Source organism: Bos indicus x Bos taurus, chromosome 18 (genome assembly GCF_003369695.1).
Source record: "Bos indicus x Bos taurus breed Angus x Brahman F1 hybrid chromosome 18, Bos_hybrid_MaternalHap_v2.0, whole genome shotgun sequence".
Taxonomy (NCBI): Eukaryota; Metazoa; Chordata; class Mammalia; order Artiodactyla; family Bovidae; genus Bos; species Bos indicus x Bos taurus.
In genome coordinates, this window is record NC_040093.1 from 44308054 (window position 1) to 44326133 (window position 18080).

Below are 18080 nucleotides of genomic sequence, written 5' to 3' on the forward strand. Positions count from 1 at the left end.
AAGAGGAGCGAAAAAGCCTCCTGATGAGGGTGAAAGAGGAGAGTAAAAAAGCTGGCTTAAAACTCAACATTCAGAAAACTAAGATCATGTCATCCAGTCCTATCACTTCATGGCAAATAGAAGGGGAAAAAGTGGAAACAGTGGCAGATTTTATTTTCTTGGGCTCCAAAATCACTATGGATGGTGACTGCAGCCCTGAAATTAAAAGATGCTTGCCTCTTGGAAGGAAAGCTATGACAAACCTAGACAGTGTATTAAAAAGCAGAAATGTCACTTTGCTGACAAAGTTCTATATAGTCAAAGCTATGGTTTTTCTAGTAGTCAAGTACAGACAGGAGAGTTGGACCATAAAGAAGGCTGAGTGTCGAAGAATTGATTCTTCTGAATTGTGGTGCTGAAGAAGACTCTTGAAAGTCCCTTGGACAGCAAGGAGATCAAACTATTCAATCCTAAAGGAAATCAACCCTGAATATTCATTGGAAGGACTGATGCTGAAGCTCCAATACTTTGGTCACTTGATGTGAAGAGCCGACTCATTCTAAAACACCCTGATTCTGGGAAAGATTGAGGGCAGGAGGAGAAGAGGGAGACAGAGGATGAGATGGTTGGATGGTATCACTGACTCAATGGACGTGAGTCTGAAGAAACTCCGGGAGTTGGGGATGGACAGGGAAGCCTGGCATGCTGCCATCCATGGAGTTGCAGAGAGTTGGACATGACTGAATGACTGAACTGAACTGATTATCCACCCAGCTAAGCAGTTTCAGGCTACACTTCCTTTAATCATTATCTTTATTCATTATTGAGTATGCTCTGCCCTCCATTCATTCTGGTCTAAAGGACTTTGAGGCTCACACTTTTGTTTGAGTCTATATTAGGCCACTTGCAAACTGTGTGTCTTTGTGATCCCAGGAGGTCTTGGCCTGTGGTGGTTTAAAACAGGATTCCGGTTCCCCAGCCAGAGATTGAAGTCAGGCCACTGCTGTGAGAGCACTGGATCCTAGCCACTAGACCAAGGGTCAGTGACAAGACCTGGCCTGTCAGCCGTGTAGAAATGAATTTTCACAGAGAGAAAATAGTGAAACACTGAAGTGTTTATTAGGAAAAGGGGAACAGTATGTGTGGATGGACATAGGGGCAGGCTGAGAGAGTGTGGTGCCCTCATGGTACTTTGAATCATTTTCATGGGGCATTTCTTCCCTTTGGACACCCATGGGTGTCCTTTGGCCCATCGTTTTGCTTTGCCTGGCTCTGAGTTCATATGGGGTTTATCTCAGACTCCTCCCCTGTGTGCACATGCATGTCCTAGCCAAGATGGATTCTAGTGAAGAGGCCTGTGGGTAGATTGACATCACTCCCTTTTTGACCTCCAAGGAGCCTTTCTGCCTATACAGTCAGGAAGATCTCCTTGACCTCAAGAATGAGAAATGCGTGGACTCTTTTATCTGGGCAGGGCTCGGCTCTTCCTCCTCTTCATCTTGGAGCATCTGTTGACAGGGGACAAACTCCTGCGGCTCAGCCTAGGACCCATCTATGTCCTGCCTCAGTTGGGCAAGTCACTTAACTTCTCTGAGCCTCAGTTTCCATTTCTGTACAATGGGGGTGATCATTACATATCTTAGAATTGAGGTGAGAGCTCTTTCCAAGCTGCAGACCACTGCATCAGCTGTACATCAGAACCACTGTGGTACTTTAAACATATACAGATGTCCAATCCCTACCTCTAGAAATGTTGACTTACTAGGGCTGTTTTGCTGCTTGGGTGGCATGTTTAAAATATGCCATATGTGATTTCACTGCATATGTTAAGTGGAAGAATCTCTGCACTTCACCCAAGATAGATGGTATCTTTATTATCTAGTAAAGCCAAAGAGCTGACGCCATGACTCCTGCCCACTCGACTATCCCTTGGTCTTCATTCTTGGCAGAAACTAGCCTGCATTAAAGTACTAAGTTGCATCAGGGATCCTACTCCGGAGCACATAGACAAAGATAAACCCCTTGAGGCCAATGACCTTGGACAGGATGAAAGTCATGGGTAGGGCGTGTAAATGACTAAGGGGTATACACGCCTAAAAGCAGACATTTACAGATCAGGTGAGTTGAAGTCCAAGTTCAGGGCATACCTGTGGAGGGAAAAATAACTCCAGAGAAAGTCAAACTGAATGCAGGTGAGTTCAGTCCCTTCTCTTGGGAAGGAGGAGCTTTAACATCCCCTGAAGCCCTACCACCATGCCGTTTCTAATGAGCTGGCTCAGAAATACCCGATTTCCACCCATGAAAACACAGATTAAACAAAAATCAATTCCAATTTAAATGCATTCCAACCTTTTCATATTATAGTTGTAGAGCTAATTGCTCTGAATTGTCATATGCTGTAAGGCAGAAAGGCATCATTAAAGCACTGAAAATTCTTTCCATGAAATGGATTTGTGCCAGAGAGAGAAGGCCACTGATGAGTTCTGCTTAAGTAGGTTTCATTGTATATGGGTTTATTTTTAAGGGATCTTTGGGAATAACTCTCACATTTGCAAGAGGGGACACTTTGATGGAACTTGTGCAGTTCTTCACAAACAGTGACTGCGGGCGTCTGTGCTTTGGAGGGTTCATTGATCTACCCCTTCATTCATTATTCTTTCATTAATTCCTTTTTTTAAATTTGATGGATATTCTGTGCTTATTCCAGATATACATACATCTGTATACATATTCCAGGCTTTGTGGACCCTATGGTGGGATCCAGTGGTGAGCAAAAGAAGACATCATTTTATTCTTCATGGTGTTTATAGCCTAGTAAGGATGCTAATCAAATAAGTGTGGGATTCCAACTGTGACAAATATGTTGAAACCAAAAATGGGGGAATTTGACTGAGGGATGTCAGGGAAAGCTTGCTCTGAGAAAAGTGTTGCGTGTGTTGAGATCTCCAGATCTCAAAGATTAGTAGATATTAACCATGGGAAAGGGTCAGCATGTGCAAAGGCCCTGTGGTGTGAGGATGTTTGACTCCTGGGAGAAGAATATCCGTGTTCTGGAGCTGAGAGAGAAATAGCAGTGGATGTGAGATAAGGTTAGAGGGAGAATGAGAGACCACACTTTGCTGGGCATTAGGCCACAGTTATGCTGCTGATCCTTATCTTGAGAGCAACAAGGACCCTCTGTTGTTGCTGTTCAGTCACTAAGTTGTCTCCGACCCTTTGTGACCCTGTGGACTGCAGCATGCCAGGTTTCCTTGTCTTTCACTATCTCCTGCAGCTTGCTCAAACTCATGTCCATTGAGTCAGTGATGCCATCCAACCATCTCATCCTCTGTTGCCCCCTTCTCCTCCTGCCCTCAATCTCTCCCAGCATTAGGGTCTTTTCCAGTGAGTTGGCCCTTTGCATCAGGTGGCCAAGGTATTGGAGCTTTAGCTTCAGCGTCAGTCCTTCCAATGAATATTCAGGGTTGATTTCCTTCAGGATGGACTGGTTTGATCTTCTTGTAGTCAAAGGGACTCTCAAGAGTCTCCTCCAGCACCACAGTTCGAAGGCAAGACCCTCTGACATGGCTTTAATCAACATGGGATGTGATGGAGGAGGGTATGAGTGCTATGGCCACAATGTGGCAAAACCAGTTAGGAGGTTATCACTGTTCACAGAGGTGAGGACTGCTCAGAGCAGACTGGGTGCTTCTCCCAAGGCCAGCACGTTGGCAGTTTGTTCATCTGGGGGCTGGGGCCCAGTGCACTCAACAATGCCTCTTCCTTCCCTCAGCATTCTTCACAGCATCTCAGGGACTACGCAGCAAGTCTTCGCCAGCTCCTCCCTTTTCCAAGAGCGATGAGAACAGAAAGTGTATCTGGTTTTGTGCTTGTGGAATTCATTTGAATTTCCTGAAGACATCCTGGTGAATGTGAGCCCAAGGAATTGAATAATAGTCCAGAACTGGTGAGAAGAGCTCAAATAAGACACAGTCGCTTGCTTTTTCTTTTTCCAAGTATGTGTGCATACTAAAAGTTATGCGCTAAGAGATACTAGATGAAAATTTAGGAACATGATGTGATTGGCTGTATTTTAATCTGCGTTAGTCTTTTCTGTATAGATGATTAAAAAAAGACTTTACTGAGCTATAATTCCCCTACCATAAAGTTCACTCTTTTATAGGGTTCCATTCAGTGTTTCTTGTTTTTTTCTTTTTTTAAAAATATAATATAATCAGAGGGTTAGGCAAATATCCATTAAAAATAGTGTCATTTTTCCTTTCATTGAAAATTTTTGCCTATTTGTTTATTTTATGAGCTTCAAACATATATAAGTTGAGAGACTAATAGATGAAATTCCTAGTGCTTAATACCCAGCTTCGGCAACTGTGAGCTCAGGCCAACCTTGTTTATCTCTCTACCCTCCTTCTCCACTGGGTGTTTTGAAGCCAATCTCAGAGGTCATGTCATTTCAGCTGCAAATATTACACCATGAATCTTTTGTTTAAGAAAATAAGGAGAATATGTTATTATCAACCAAAAATATTAATAAAAATCCCTTAACTCATCACATATCCAGTGAGATTTCCCGGAATGAGTCCTCTTTCTCTCTCTTTTTTCCTGCCTCTCTCCTTTACTCCCTCCCTCCCTTTCTTTTTCCCTCCCTTCCTTCTTTTTCTTTTCTCCTTTCCTTTCCTTTTCTCTAACAAATGCCTTGTTTGGAAGGCAGCTGTGTTCACTGCTTTACCACCAGAGCTGTACACAAATGGTTTGTTTGAATTAGAATCCAAGCAAAGCTCATTCATTATCTGTGGTTGATACAGCTCTTATGTCTTTTTAATTTACAAGTCCCTCCTCTCCTTCTTTCCTTTGCAATCTATTTTTGAAGAAATTGCTCTATTTACCTGATCAAATTTCCCAGAAGTATTTATTTAAAAAATATTTATTTTTAGTACCAGACCCAAGTAGGAGGGAGAACAGAGTTTGGCGCATGGGTTTTGGAGACCCATGTGTATCCTGGTTCAGTTTCTGGCTCTGTCCCTTACTTGGTGAGGCCCTGGAGAGCTGCTCCTCTCCCTCAGTGGGCACAGAAGGGGCATTATGTTGAAGACTAAGTAAGATAAGGCATGGAAAGCGCATGACATACAGAAGACCCTCCTCCTCTTCTTTTTATTTATTTTTATAATTTATATTACAATGTGTGTTATTTATATTTATTACATCAACTACACAATAAAGTTATTTTTACACAATTGTGTAACAGGTTATTTTTTCCCAGGTGGTGCAATGGTAAAGAGTTCACCTGCCAATATAGGAGCCGCAGGAAACACAGGTTCAATCCCTGGGCTGGGGAAATCCTCTGGAGGAGGAAATGGTAACCCACTCCAGTATTCTTGCCTGGAGAATCCCACGGACAGAGGAGCCTGGCAGGCTACAGTCCAGGGTTGCAAAAAATTGGACACGACTGAGAGACTGAGCATGCACGCACACATGTAACATGTTATAAAATGATGTATGTACATATAATGATTTATATATAATTATAAAATATGTTTTATGATTCTTTTTAATTTTCATTATTATTTTACTTTCACGTGGAGACTGAAGTCATCAATCCTCAGTCCTGGCTTGAGAAATTGGTGAGCAATTATTCTTTGGATTTTAAAGGAGGGCCGGAGATCTGGGAAGTGTAGTACTGAGGAGTATAACTCGAAACAGATTCCTCTGCAGAGGTGGGGGATTTCTTTTTTTCTTTTTTCTGACATCACCCCTCATTTAAAAAGAATGTATTTATTTGGCTGTGTTGGGTCTTAGTTGTGGCACATGGGGTATTTGTTGCAGCATGTGGGCTTCTCTCTAGTTGTGGAGCTGGCTGCAGAGCTCAGCAGTGTAGACACACAGGCTTAGTTGCTGAATGGCATGTGGGGTCTTAGTTCCCTGACCAGGGATTGAACCCATATCCTCTGCATCTCAAGGCAGATTTCTAACCACTGGACCACCAGGGAAGTCCTGAGCTGGGAGGATTTCTTCATTACTACTCACCCTGACACCACCTTTTATCATGTTCTTGGACATGTCTCATGTCCATTGTCATTAGGTTCCACAGTTTCCTGAGACAGGAAAAGGCAGGAGATAAACGAATCCATTCTGACGTATTAGCCATCCATATCTTGTCTCTTCAAAGAACATTTAAAACAAAAAACTTAGAAGAAGATAATATTTGATTTAGACAAAACCATCTGGGAATATTGGGGAATATTCAGGCCCTGTGAGATATGGAGGGAGAAAAGATTTTTAATGTAGTGGGCAGTCAGATCCTATCACAAAGATGATCTTTGCATGAGATCTGCAGATAATTCAGTTTGGTCACTAAGTCATGTCTGACTCTTTGCGACCCCATGGACTGCAGTACTCCAGGCTTCGCTGTCCATCACCAACTCCTGGAGTCTAATCAAATTCATGTCCATTGCATCAGCAATGCCATCCAACCATCTTATCCTCTGTCGTCCCCTTCTCGTCCTGCCTTCAATCTTTCCCAGCATCAGGGTCTTTTCAAATGAGCCAGCTCTTCACATCAAGTGGCCAAAGTATTGGAGTTTCAGCTTCAACATCAGTCCTTCCAATGAATATTCAGGACTGATTTTCTTTAGGATGGACTGGTTGGATCTCCTTGCTGTCCAAGGGTCCAAGAGTCTTTTCCAACACCACAGTTCAAAAGCATCAATTCTTTGGCACTCAGCTTTCTTTATAGTCCAACTCTCACATCCATACATGACTATTGGAAAAACCATAGCTTTGACTAGATAGACCTTTGTTGGTAAAGTGATGTCTCTGCTTTTCAATATGCTGTCTAGGTTGGTCATAGCTTTTCTTCCAAGGAGCAAGTGTCTTTTAATTTCAGTCACCACATGCAGTGATTTTGGAGCCCCCTAAAATAAAGTCTCTCACTGTTTCCATTGTTTCCCCATCTATTTTCCATGAAGTGATGGGAACCGATGCCATGATCTTAGTTTTCTGAATGTTGAGTTTTAAGCCAACTTTTTCACTCTCCTCTTTCATTTTCATCGAGAGGCTCTTTAGTTCTTCACTTTCTGCCACAAGGGTGGTGTCATCTGCGTATCTTAGGATTGATATTTCTCCCGGCAATCTTGATACCAGCTTGTGCTTCATCCAGCCTGGCATTTTGCATGATGTACTCCGCATAGAAGTTAAATAAGTAGATGACAATATACAGCCTTGACATACTCCTTTCCCGATTTGGAAGCAGTCTATTGTTCCACGTCCAGTTCTAACTATTGCTTCTTGACCTGTATACAGATTTCTCAGGAGGTAGGTCAGGTGGTCTGGTATTCCCATCTTTTTCAGAATTTTTCACAGTTTGTTGTGATCCACAGAATCAAAGGCTTTGGCATAGTCAATAAAGCAAAAGTAGATGTTTTTCTGGAACTCTCTTGCTTTTTTGTTGATCCAGTGGATGTTGGCAATTTGATCTCTGGTTCCTTTGCCTTTTCTAAATCCAGCTTGAACATCTGGAAGTTCACGGTCCATGTACTGTTGAAGCTTGGCTTGGAGAATTTTGAAAATTACTTTGCTAGTGTGTGAGATGAACGCTGTATTTTGAGCATTCTTTGACATTGCCTTTCTTTGGGATTGGAATGAAAACTGACCTTTTCCAGTCCTGTGGCCACTGCTGAGTTTTCCAAATTTGCTGGCATATTGAGTGCAGCACTTTCACAGGATCACCTTTTAGGATTTGAAAGAGCTCAACTGGAATTCCATTACTTTCATTAGCTTTGTTCGTAGTGATGCTCCCTATAGTGCACTTGACTTCACATTCCAGGATGTCTGGCTCTTGGTGAGTGATCACACCATGGGGATTATCTGGGTCATGAAGATCTTTTTTGTATAGTTCTTCTGTGTATTCTTGCCACCTCTTCTTAATATCTTCTGCTTCTGTTAGGTCTGTACTATTTCTGTCCTTTCTTCTGCCCATCTTTGCATGAAATGTTCTCTTGGTATCTCTAACTTTCTTGAAGAGATCTCTAGTCTTTCCCATTCTATTGTTTTCCTCTATTTCTTTGCATTGATTACTAAGAAAGGCTTTCTTATCTCTCCTTGCTATTCTTTGGAACTCTGCATTCAAATGGGTATATCTTTCCTTTTCTCCTTTGCCTTTAATTTCTCTTCTTTTCTCAGCTATTTGTAAGGTCTCCGCAGACAACCATTTTTCCTTTTGGCATTTCTTTTGCTTGGGGATGGTGTTTATCACTGCCTCCTGTACAATGTCACGAACTTCCGTCCATAGTTCTTCAGCCACTCTGTCTATCAGATCTAATCCCTTGAATCTATTTGTCACTTCCACTGTATAATCATAAGGGATTGGATTTAGGTCATACCAAAGAGTCAGACACGACTGAGCAACTGAACTGAACTGAAATGATACCTGAATGGTCTAGTGGTTTTCCCTACTTTCTTCAATTTAAATCTGAAGATAATTGCCTTTCTGTAAATTCATCCATCCATCCTTCCATCCATCCATACCTCATTCATCAGCTAACATTTACCTCCTATGTGGATAAACAGACAGAGTCTCTGGTATCTATTTTAAATTCGGTCTAATGCCCATGTGGTCTCTTGACTCCACTCTCCACCCATTTTCAAAGACTCTCTGGCTTGAATATGAACTCAAGTGCATCTGGGTGACAGAGAAGTGAGATGACCCTGATTCCTCCACAGAGTCCAGTGCTGGACTCCGTGATTTTTCCATCACATGTTCAAAATACAGCTTCCTTTCATGGCTACTTAATTATTATGGCTGAGAAGACCATAATACTAAAGTGAAATGTAATTGTTCTGGCAGTTTTCACATCTGGTAGAATCCAGCTGATAAGCACAGGATTCCATGTGCATCTCTAAGTAAGGATTTGCTGTCAGTGACTGGAGGAAGGAAAAGAAAATGAACTTTTTTTCCCCACATTTGCCCTGCAGCCAGGCTGACACAACAGAAATGGAAAACAATTGGTACAGGCATAAAATCCTATGACAAAAGGAAACTCGTGAAATAGAAAAATGGATTTCTTCGGAGAAAAATATAACTTCCTCTGACAACACTGCATTTAGGAAAAGAATTCTGTAGTCTAAGGATATTAAGGTCATTAAAAGTTGCAGGGTTTTTGGGGGAGGTGGGCGTGGAGGCTCTTAATAACCTACCACCTCCCCAATTTTCTCCTTCAAGTCTATATTAAAGTTAATCATCAATTGAAAGCCAGGAATGATATTGGAAAATCATTCTTTTACAAACGGAAACTATTATAATTTAAAAGGGTGCAAATGAAACCATACATTTTCAGAAGGAGATCAATGAAAAGCACTTTATTAGAAAATATAAATCACTTTTTAATTTCAGATGCAACAAGAAAAGAACTCATTTTTTCAGTTTCATTGAAATTGATTGGTACACCTGCAGAGAAAAGCAGCTTTATCATCTCGTTATCAGCCAATTAATATGCAGGTCTAAATGTGAATACTATTCCAGTTAACTAGAAATGGATGATTTTATTGAAGTCTTAATAGACTAGGAAAAGCTGCCTTCCACCCTGCTAAATGAGGTCAGCTGAGAAAAAAAATCAGAAGAACATTACTTGGGATGGGTGGAATCTAAAACAATTTCTCTAACTCTTCAACCACAGAGAAATGGAAGCAAAGTGGCATATCTGAAAGCAGAGGGACCTGTTTTATAGAAGAAAAATCAGAATATTGAGTTGTCTTTTAATTGGAAAAGAGAAATATTGGGGTTTAATTCTGAAGTTTGACACTCTTACTATTCAAATCATGACAGTCCTTAGTTCTTACTCTCATTTCAATTTTAATCTAAAGGCAAGCAGAATTGTAGAATGGATGAAGTCTATTTACCATTTCCCATTCCCCCCCCCCCCCCCCCCATTTTGTGCTCATTTTCTGCCCAGAGATGTTCTCTCAAACACATAGAAGACATGGCATCCTCAAGTTCTCTGTAACCCTTGCCCTACCAAATCAACTAAGTGACCTTGGGATAAACTAATTCACACCGAGTGTTGCTATCTCCAGTGATATTTTAAAGGAGTGTAATCTGAAGCAGAGGTCAGCAAACTTTTTCTGTAAATGTTTTCCATTTTGCAGGCCATAGAATTTCTGTTGTGAGTATTCTACTCTTCCATTAGAATGCAGCCGTAGACAATACACAAATGGTGCAGTGTGTTCTAATAAAACTTTATTTACAAAGCAGGTAGTGGGCTGAATTAGGCCTGTGGGCTGTAGTTTGTCAATCCCTGATCTAAAGCAATAAGGCTGGGGTGGAGAAAGAAAACCCTGTTGCACTGCTGGTGAAATATAAATTGTTACAGCCACTAAGGAGAACAGTATGGAGATTTCCTAAAAATAGAACTACCATATGACCCAGCAATCCCACTCCTGGGCATATACCCAGAGAAAACCATAATTCAAAAAGACACATGCACCCCAATGTTCATTTTGCAGCCCTATTTACAATAGCCAGGAAATGGGAGCAACCTGGATGTCTGTTAACAGATGAATGGCTAAAGATGTGGTACATGTATAAAGTGGAATATCACTCAGCCATAAAAATAATGAAATTGGGTCATTTTCAGAGATTGGATTCATCTAGAGACTGTCATACAGAGTGAAGTAAGATGAGAAAAGAAAAACAAATATATTAATGCATCTATATGGGATCTGAAAAAATTGATATAGACAGTCTTATTTAAAAAGAAGAAATAGAGACACAGAAGTAGAGAACAAATGTAATGACACCAAGGGGGAAAAGGGGGTGGAGGAAAGAGTTGAGAGGTTGGGATTGACATATGTACACTATTGAGACTATGAATAAAGTAGATAACTAATGAGAACCTACTGTATAGCTCAGGGAACTCTGCTCAGTGCTCTGTGGTGACCTGAATGGGAAGGAAATCTAAAAAAGAGGGAACATATAGCTGATTCACTTTGCTGTACAGCAGAAACTAACACAACACTGTAAAGCAGCTTTATTCCAATAAAAAGTAAAAAAAAAAAAAAAAGTGGCTCTCCCACTTCCATTTTGAGGTCAGTAGTAGAGCATTCTTCTAAGAGCCACATCACTCTCCTGGTGCCTCTCATCCTTCCTTGCATGGTGTATTACTGTTAGGGGATGAGAAGCCAGAAAAGGGAGGCTCCTAGCATTCCAGGAGCTGGTCCTGATGAAGCCTGAAGACTTGCCTATTTGCGTGTTCCTCAATGGTGAATTTCTCCACGTGCCTTTCAACACCTCTCATTCATAGAGAAGCCAACCTATTCAAGTCATCCTTGAGAGATCAAGCCCTGAGCCTTTGGAGTAGCAGCACTGACTGCAGGACCCTAGACTATCAGAGAACAAACCCTGGGGAGTATCAAATAGTGAGAACTCACACAAAGGAAACCACTTGAATACAAGACCCGGCATCACCCAACCACCAGTAGCACCCTGTGCAGGACCCCTCATCTAAACAGCAAACGAAACAAAAATACAAACCCAATCATTAGCAGACAGGATTACCACCTCACTCAGCCTTGCCCATAAGAGGAAAAACAAACAAACAAACAACTCAGCACAAATCTCACCTTATACAAAGCTTACACAAACCACTGGACCAATCTTAGGAGGGCAGAAACCAAAAGGAAGAAAGAATTCAACCTTGAAGGCTGGGAAAAGTAGACCTCAAACACAGTAAGTTAAAAAAAAATAATGAAAAGGCATAGAAATACTACACAAATGAAGGAACAAACTAGAAACACAGAAGTCCAAACAAATGACGAGGAAACAGGCAAACTATATGAAAAAGAACTCAGAATAATGATAAAGATGATCAAAAACCTTGAAAACAGAATGGAGAAAATGCAAGAATCATTTAACAAAGACCTAGAAGAATTAAAGAATAAACATAGAGAGACAAACAACACGATTACTGAAATTAAAAATACTCTAGAAGGAATCAATAGCAGAATATCTGAAGCAGAAGAACGAATCAGTGAGCTGGAAGACAAAATGGTGGAAATAATTTCTGAAGAGCAGAATAAAGTGAAAAGAATGAAAAGAACTGAGGATAGTCTCAGAGACCTCTGGGATAATATCAAATGCACCAATACTCAAATTATAGGGGTCCCGGAAAAAGAAGAGAAAAATAAAGAGTATGAGAAAATTTTTGAAGAGATTATAGTTGAAAATTTCCCCAGCATGGAAAAGGAAATAGTCAATCAAGTTCAAGAGGCACAAATAATCCCATACAGGATAAGCCCAAGGAGAAACTCTCCAAGACACATACTAATCAAACTAACAAAGACTAAACACAAAGAAAGAATATTAAAAGCAGCAAGGGAGAAGCAACAAGTAACATGCAAGGGAAACCCCATACGTTTAACAGCTGATCTTTCAACAGAAAGTCTTCAGGCCAGAAAGAAATGGTAGGATATATTTAAAGTACTGAAAGGGGAAAATCTACAAGATTACTGTCCCTGAAAAGGATCTCATTCAAAATTGATGGAGAAATCAAAAGCTTTTCAGACAAACAAAAGTTAAGAGAATTCAGTACCACCAAACCAGCTTCACAACAAATGTTAAATGGACTTATATAGTCAAGAAATACAAGAGAAGAAAAAGATCTACAAAATCAACCCCAAACAATTAAGAAAATGGCAATAGGAACATATATATCAATAGTTGCTTTAAATGTAAATGGACTAAATGCTCCAACCAAAAGACACAGACTGGCTGAATAGATACAAAAATAAGACCCATATATATGCTGTCTACAAGAAACCCACTTCAGACATATAGACTGAAAGTGAGAGGATGGAAAAATATATTCCATGCAAATGGGAAGCAAAAGAAAGCTGGAGTAGCAATTCTCATATCAGACAAAATAGACCTTAAAATAAAGAAGATTAAAAAAGACAAGGCAGGACACTATATTGATCAAGGGATCAATCCAAGAGGAAGACACAACAATTGTGGATATCTATGCACCCAACATATGAGCACCTCAATACATAAGACAAACACTAACAGACGTAAAAGGAGAACTTAACAGTAACACAATCACAATAGGAGACTTTAACACCCCACTCACACCAGTGGACAGATCGTCAAAACAGAAAATTAATAAGGAAACACAAGTCTTAAATGATACATTAGATGAGATGGATCTCACTGATATCTTCCGGACATTCCATCCAAATGCAGAAGAATTCACCTTCTTCTCAAGTGCACATGGAACATTCTCCAGGATAGACCGTATCTTGGGTCACAAATCAAACCTCAGTAAATTTAAGAAAATCACAATCATGTAAGCCTCTTCTCTGACCACAATGCTATGAGACTAGATATCAATTACAAGAAAAAAACTGTAAAAAAACACAAACACATGGAGATTAAACAGTACATTTCTAAATAACCAAAAGGTTACTGAAGAAATCAAGAGAAATAAAAAAATTTCTAGAAACAAATGACAATGAAAACATTACAACTCAAAACCTATGGGATGCAGCAAAAGCAGTTCTAAGAGGGAAGTTTATAGCAGTACAATTCTACCTCAAGAAACAAGAAAAACTTCAAATAGAGAACTTAACTTTACACTTAAACAACTGGAAAAAGAAGAACAAAACCCCCCAAAACTAGAAGAAGGAAAGAAATCATAAAGATGAGAGCAGAAATAAGTGAAAAGGAAATGAAAGAAACAATAGTAAAGATTAATAAAACTAAAAGCTGGTTCTTTGAGAAGATAAATAAAATTGACAGACCTTTAGCCAGATTCATCAAGAAAAAAAGAGAGAAGAATCAAATCAACAAAATTAGAAATGAAAAAAGAGAGGTTACAGCAGACAATGCAGAAATACAAAGGATTATAAGAGACTATTATGAACAATAATATGGCAATAAAATAGATAACCTGGAAGAAATGGACAGATTCTTAGAAAAGTTCAATTTTCCAAGACTGAACCAGGAAGAAATAGAAATTATGAACAACCCAGTTACAAGCACTGAAATTAAATCTGTGGTAAAAAAAATCTCCCCAAAAGCAAAAGCCCAGGACCAAATGGCTTCACAGGAGAATTCTATCAAACATTTGGAGAAGAGCTAATGCCTATCCTTCTAAAACTTTTGCAAAAAGTTGCAGAGGAAGGAACACTTCCAAATTCATTCTACGAGGCTACCATCACCCTGATACCAAAACCAGACAAAGACAACACACAAAAAGAAAACTACAGGCCAATATCACTGAAGAACATAGATGTAAAAATCCTCAACACAATTTTAGGAAACAGAATTCAGCAACACATCAAAAAGCTCATACACCATGATCAAGTTGGGTTTATTCCAGGAATGCAAGGATTCTTCAATATATGCAAATCAATGTGATATACCATATTAACAAATTGAAATACAAAAACCATATATTAATTTCAATAGATGCAGAAAAAACCTTGACAAAATTTAGCATCCATTTATGATTAAAACTCTTCAAAAAATGGGCATAGAAGGAACCTACCTCAACATAGTAAAGGCCATATATGATAAGCCTACAGCAAGCATTATTCTCAATGGTGAAAAACAGAAAGCATTCCCCCTAAGATCAGGAATAAAATAAGGGTGTCCACTTTCACCACTTTTTTTTTTTAACTAATTTATTTATTTTAATTGGAGGTTTTTCCCATACATTGACATGAATCAGCCACAGATGTACACACATGTACATCCCAAACTCCCCTCTCCCCTCCCTCCCTATCCTATCCCTCTGGATTATCCCAGTGTACCAGCATCCATCAAACTTGGACTGGTCATCTATTTCACATATGGTAATATACATGTTTCAATGCTATTATCTCAAAGCATCCCACCCTCCCCTTCTCCCACAGAGTCCAAAAGTCTGTTCTTTATATCTGTGTCTGTTTAGGTGTCTCGCATATAGGGTAGTTGTTACCATCTTTTTAAATTCCATATATATGTATTAATATACTGTATTGGTATTTTCCTTTCTGACTTACTTCGCACTGTATAATAGGCTCCAGTTCCATCCACCTCATTAGACCTGATTCAAATGTGTTCTTTTTAATAGCTTAGTAATATTCCATTGTGTATATGTACCACAACTTTCTTATCCATTCGTCTGCTGATGGACATCTAGGTTGCTTCCATGTCCTAGCTATTGTAAACAGTGCTGCAATGAACATTGGGGTACATATGTCTCTTTCAATTCTGGTTTCCTCGGCCACTTTCACCACCATTATTCAACATAGTTCTGGAAGTCCTAACTATAGCAATCAGAGATGAAAAAGAAATAAAAAGAATCCAGATTGGGAAAGAAGAAGTAAAGCTCTCACTGCAGATAACATGATACTGTACATAGAAACCCTAAAGATAGTATCAAGAAATCACTAGAGCTAATCAGTGAGTTTAACAAAGTTGTGGGATACAAAATCAATACACAGACATCACTTGCATTTCTATATGCTAACAATGAAAAATCAGAAAGAGAAATTAAGGAATCAATCCCATTCACCATTGCAACAAAAATATTTATATATCTAGGAATAAACTTACCTAAGGAGACAAAAGAACTGTACACAGAAGATTATAAGACACTGATGAAAGAAATCAAAGACAACATAAAAAGATGGAGAGATATTCCATGTTCCTGGGCAGGAAGAATCAATATTGTGAAAATGACTATACTACCAAATGCAATCTACAGATTCAATGTGATCCCTATCAAATTACCAATGGCATTTTTCACAGAACTAGAACAAAAAATTTCACAATTCATATGGAAACACAAAAGACCCTGAATAGCCAAAGCAGTATTAAGAACGAATGCAGCTGGAAGAATCAACCTTCCTGACTTCAGATTATACTACAAAGGTACAGACATCAAGACAGTATGATATTGGCACAAAAGCAGAAATGTAGGCCAATGGAACAAGATAGAAAGCCCAGAAATAAACCCATGCAACTATATGTACCTTGTTTTTGACAAAGGAGGCAAGAATATACAATAGGCCAAAGACAGCCTCTTCAATAAATGGTGCTGGGAAAACTGGACAGCTACATGTAAAAGAATGAAATTAGAACACTTCCTAACACCATACACAAAGGTAAACTCAAAATGGATTAAAGACCTAAATGTAAGACCAGAAACTATAAAACTCCTAGAGGAAAACGTAGGCAGAACACTAGATGACATAAATCAAATCAAGATCCTCTATGACCCACTTCCTAGAGTAATGGAAATAAAAACAAAAGTAAACAAGTGGGACCTGATTAAACTTAAGAGCTTTTGTACAGCAAAGGAATCTATAAGCAAGGTGAAAAGATAACCTTCAGAATGGGAGAAAATAATAGCAAATGAAACAATGGACAAAGGGTTAATTTCCAAAATATACAAGCAACTCATACAACACCAGAAAAACAGACAAACCAATCAAGAAGTGGGAAAAAGACCTAAACAGGCATTTTTCCAAAGAAGATAAACAGATGACTAACAAACACACGAAAAGATGCTCAACATTACTCATTATTTCAGAAATGCAAATCAAAACTACAATGAGATATCACCTCACACCAGTCAGAATGGCCATCATCAAAAAGTCTGCAAACAATAAATGCTGGAGAGGGTGTGGAGAAAAGGGAATGCTCTTGCACTGTTGGTGGGAATGTAAATTGATACAGCCACTATGGAAGATGGTATGGAGATTCTTTAAAATACTAGGAATAAGATCACTATATGACCCAGCAATCTCACTCTTAGGCATATACCCTGAGGAAACCAAAATTGAAAAGGACACATGTATTCCATTATTCATTGCAGCACTGTTTACAATAGCTAGAACATGGAAGCAATCTATATGTCCATCGACAGATGAATGGATAAAGAATTAGTGGTACATATTCACAATGGAATATTACTCAGCCATAAAAAGGAATGCATTCGAGTCAGTTCTAATGAAGTGGATGAACCTAGAACCTATTATACAGAGTGAAGTAAGTCAGAAAGAGAAAGATAAATATCACATTCTAATGCATATATATGGAATCTAGAAAAATGGTACTGAAGAATTTATTCTTCAGTGGAGAAACAGACACACAGAATAGACTTATGGACACGGGGAGAGGGGAGGACAGGGTGAGATGTATGGAGACAGCAACATGGAAACTTACATTACCATGTGTAAAATACATAGCCAATGGGAATTTGCTGTATGGTTCAGGAAACTCAAACGGGGTCTCTGTATCAACCTAGAGGGGCGGGATGGGGAGGGAGATGGGAGGGAGATTCAAAAGTGAGGGGATATATGTATAATTATGACTGATTCATGTTGAGGTTTTACAGAAAACAACAAAATTCTTTAAAGCAATTATCCTTCAATTAAAAAAATAAACAAATTTTTAAAAAGTGAAAAAATAAAGCAATGGACCTAAAGTGGTGTCAGGGAAGAGCTGTAGGGAGAGAATATCTTTCAGAAGATTGTTGCTGTTGTTCAGTTGCCAAATTGTGTCCGACTCTTTGTGACCCCCTGGACTGAGACATGCCAGGCTTCTCTGTCCTTCACCACCTCCTGGAGCTTCCTCAAACCCATGTCCATTGAGTCAGTGATGTCATCCAACTATCTGGTCCTGTGTCGTGTCCTTCTCCTCCTGCCTTCAATCTTTCCCAGAGCATCAGCTCTTCTCATCAGGTGGCCAAAGTATTGGAGCTTCAGCTTCAGCATCAATCTTTCCAATGAATATTCAGGGTTGATTTGACTGGTTTGATCGCCTTACTGTCCAAGGGATAGTTCAAATGGCCAGAAGACCTCACTGCCATTCTTCAACTACTTTTGATTTTCTTGAAATTCACCAGTTGATTTATTCAGCCCTCAAGTCTTTGATTTAAAAAACTGTGTACTCCCTGTGCCAGGAGCTCTACCCTTTCCTTGGGGTCCATGGCCACAGTTACTGCCCTTGAGAAGCTCACCTGAGTCCATGCTAACCCTCCTGTGGCAGGTTTCAGTCAGGCACCTTCTGATTGCTAATTTCTAGGGAATTAGGAATAATGGGCCCCAAGCGCAGGAAACAGGTT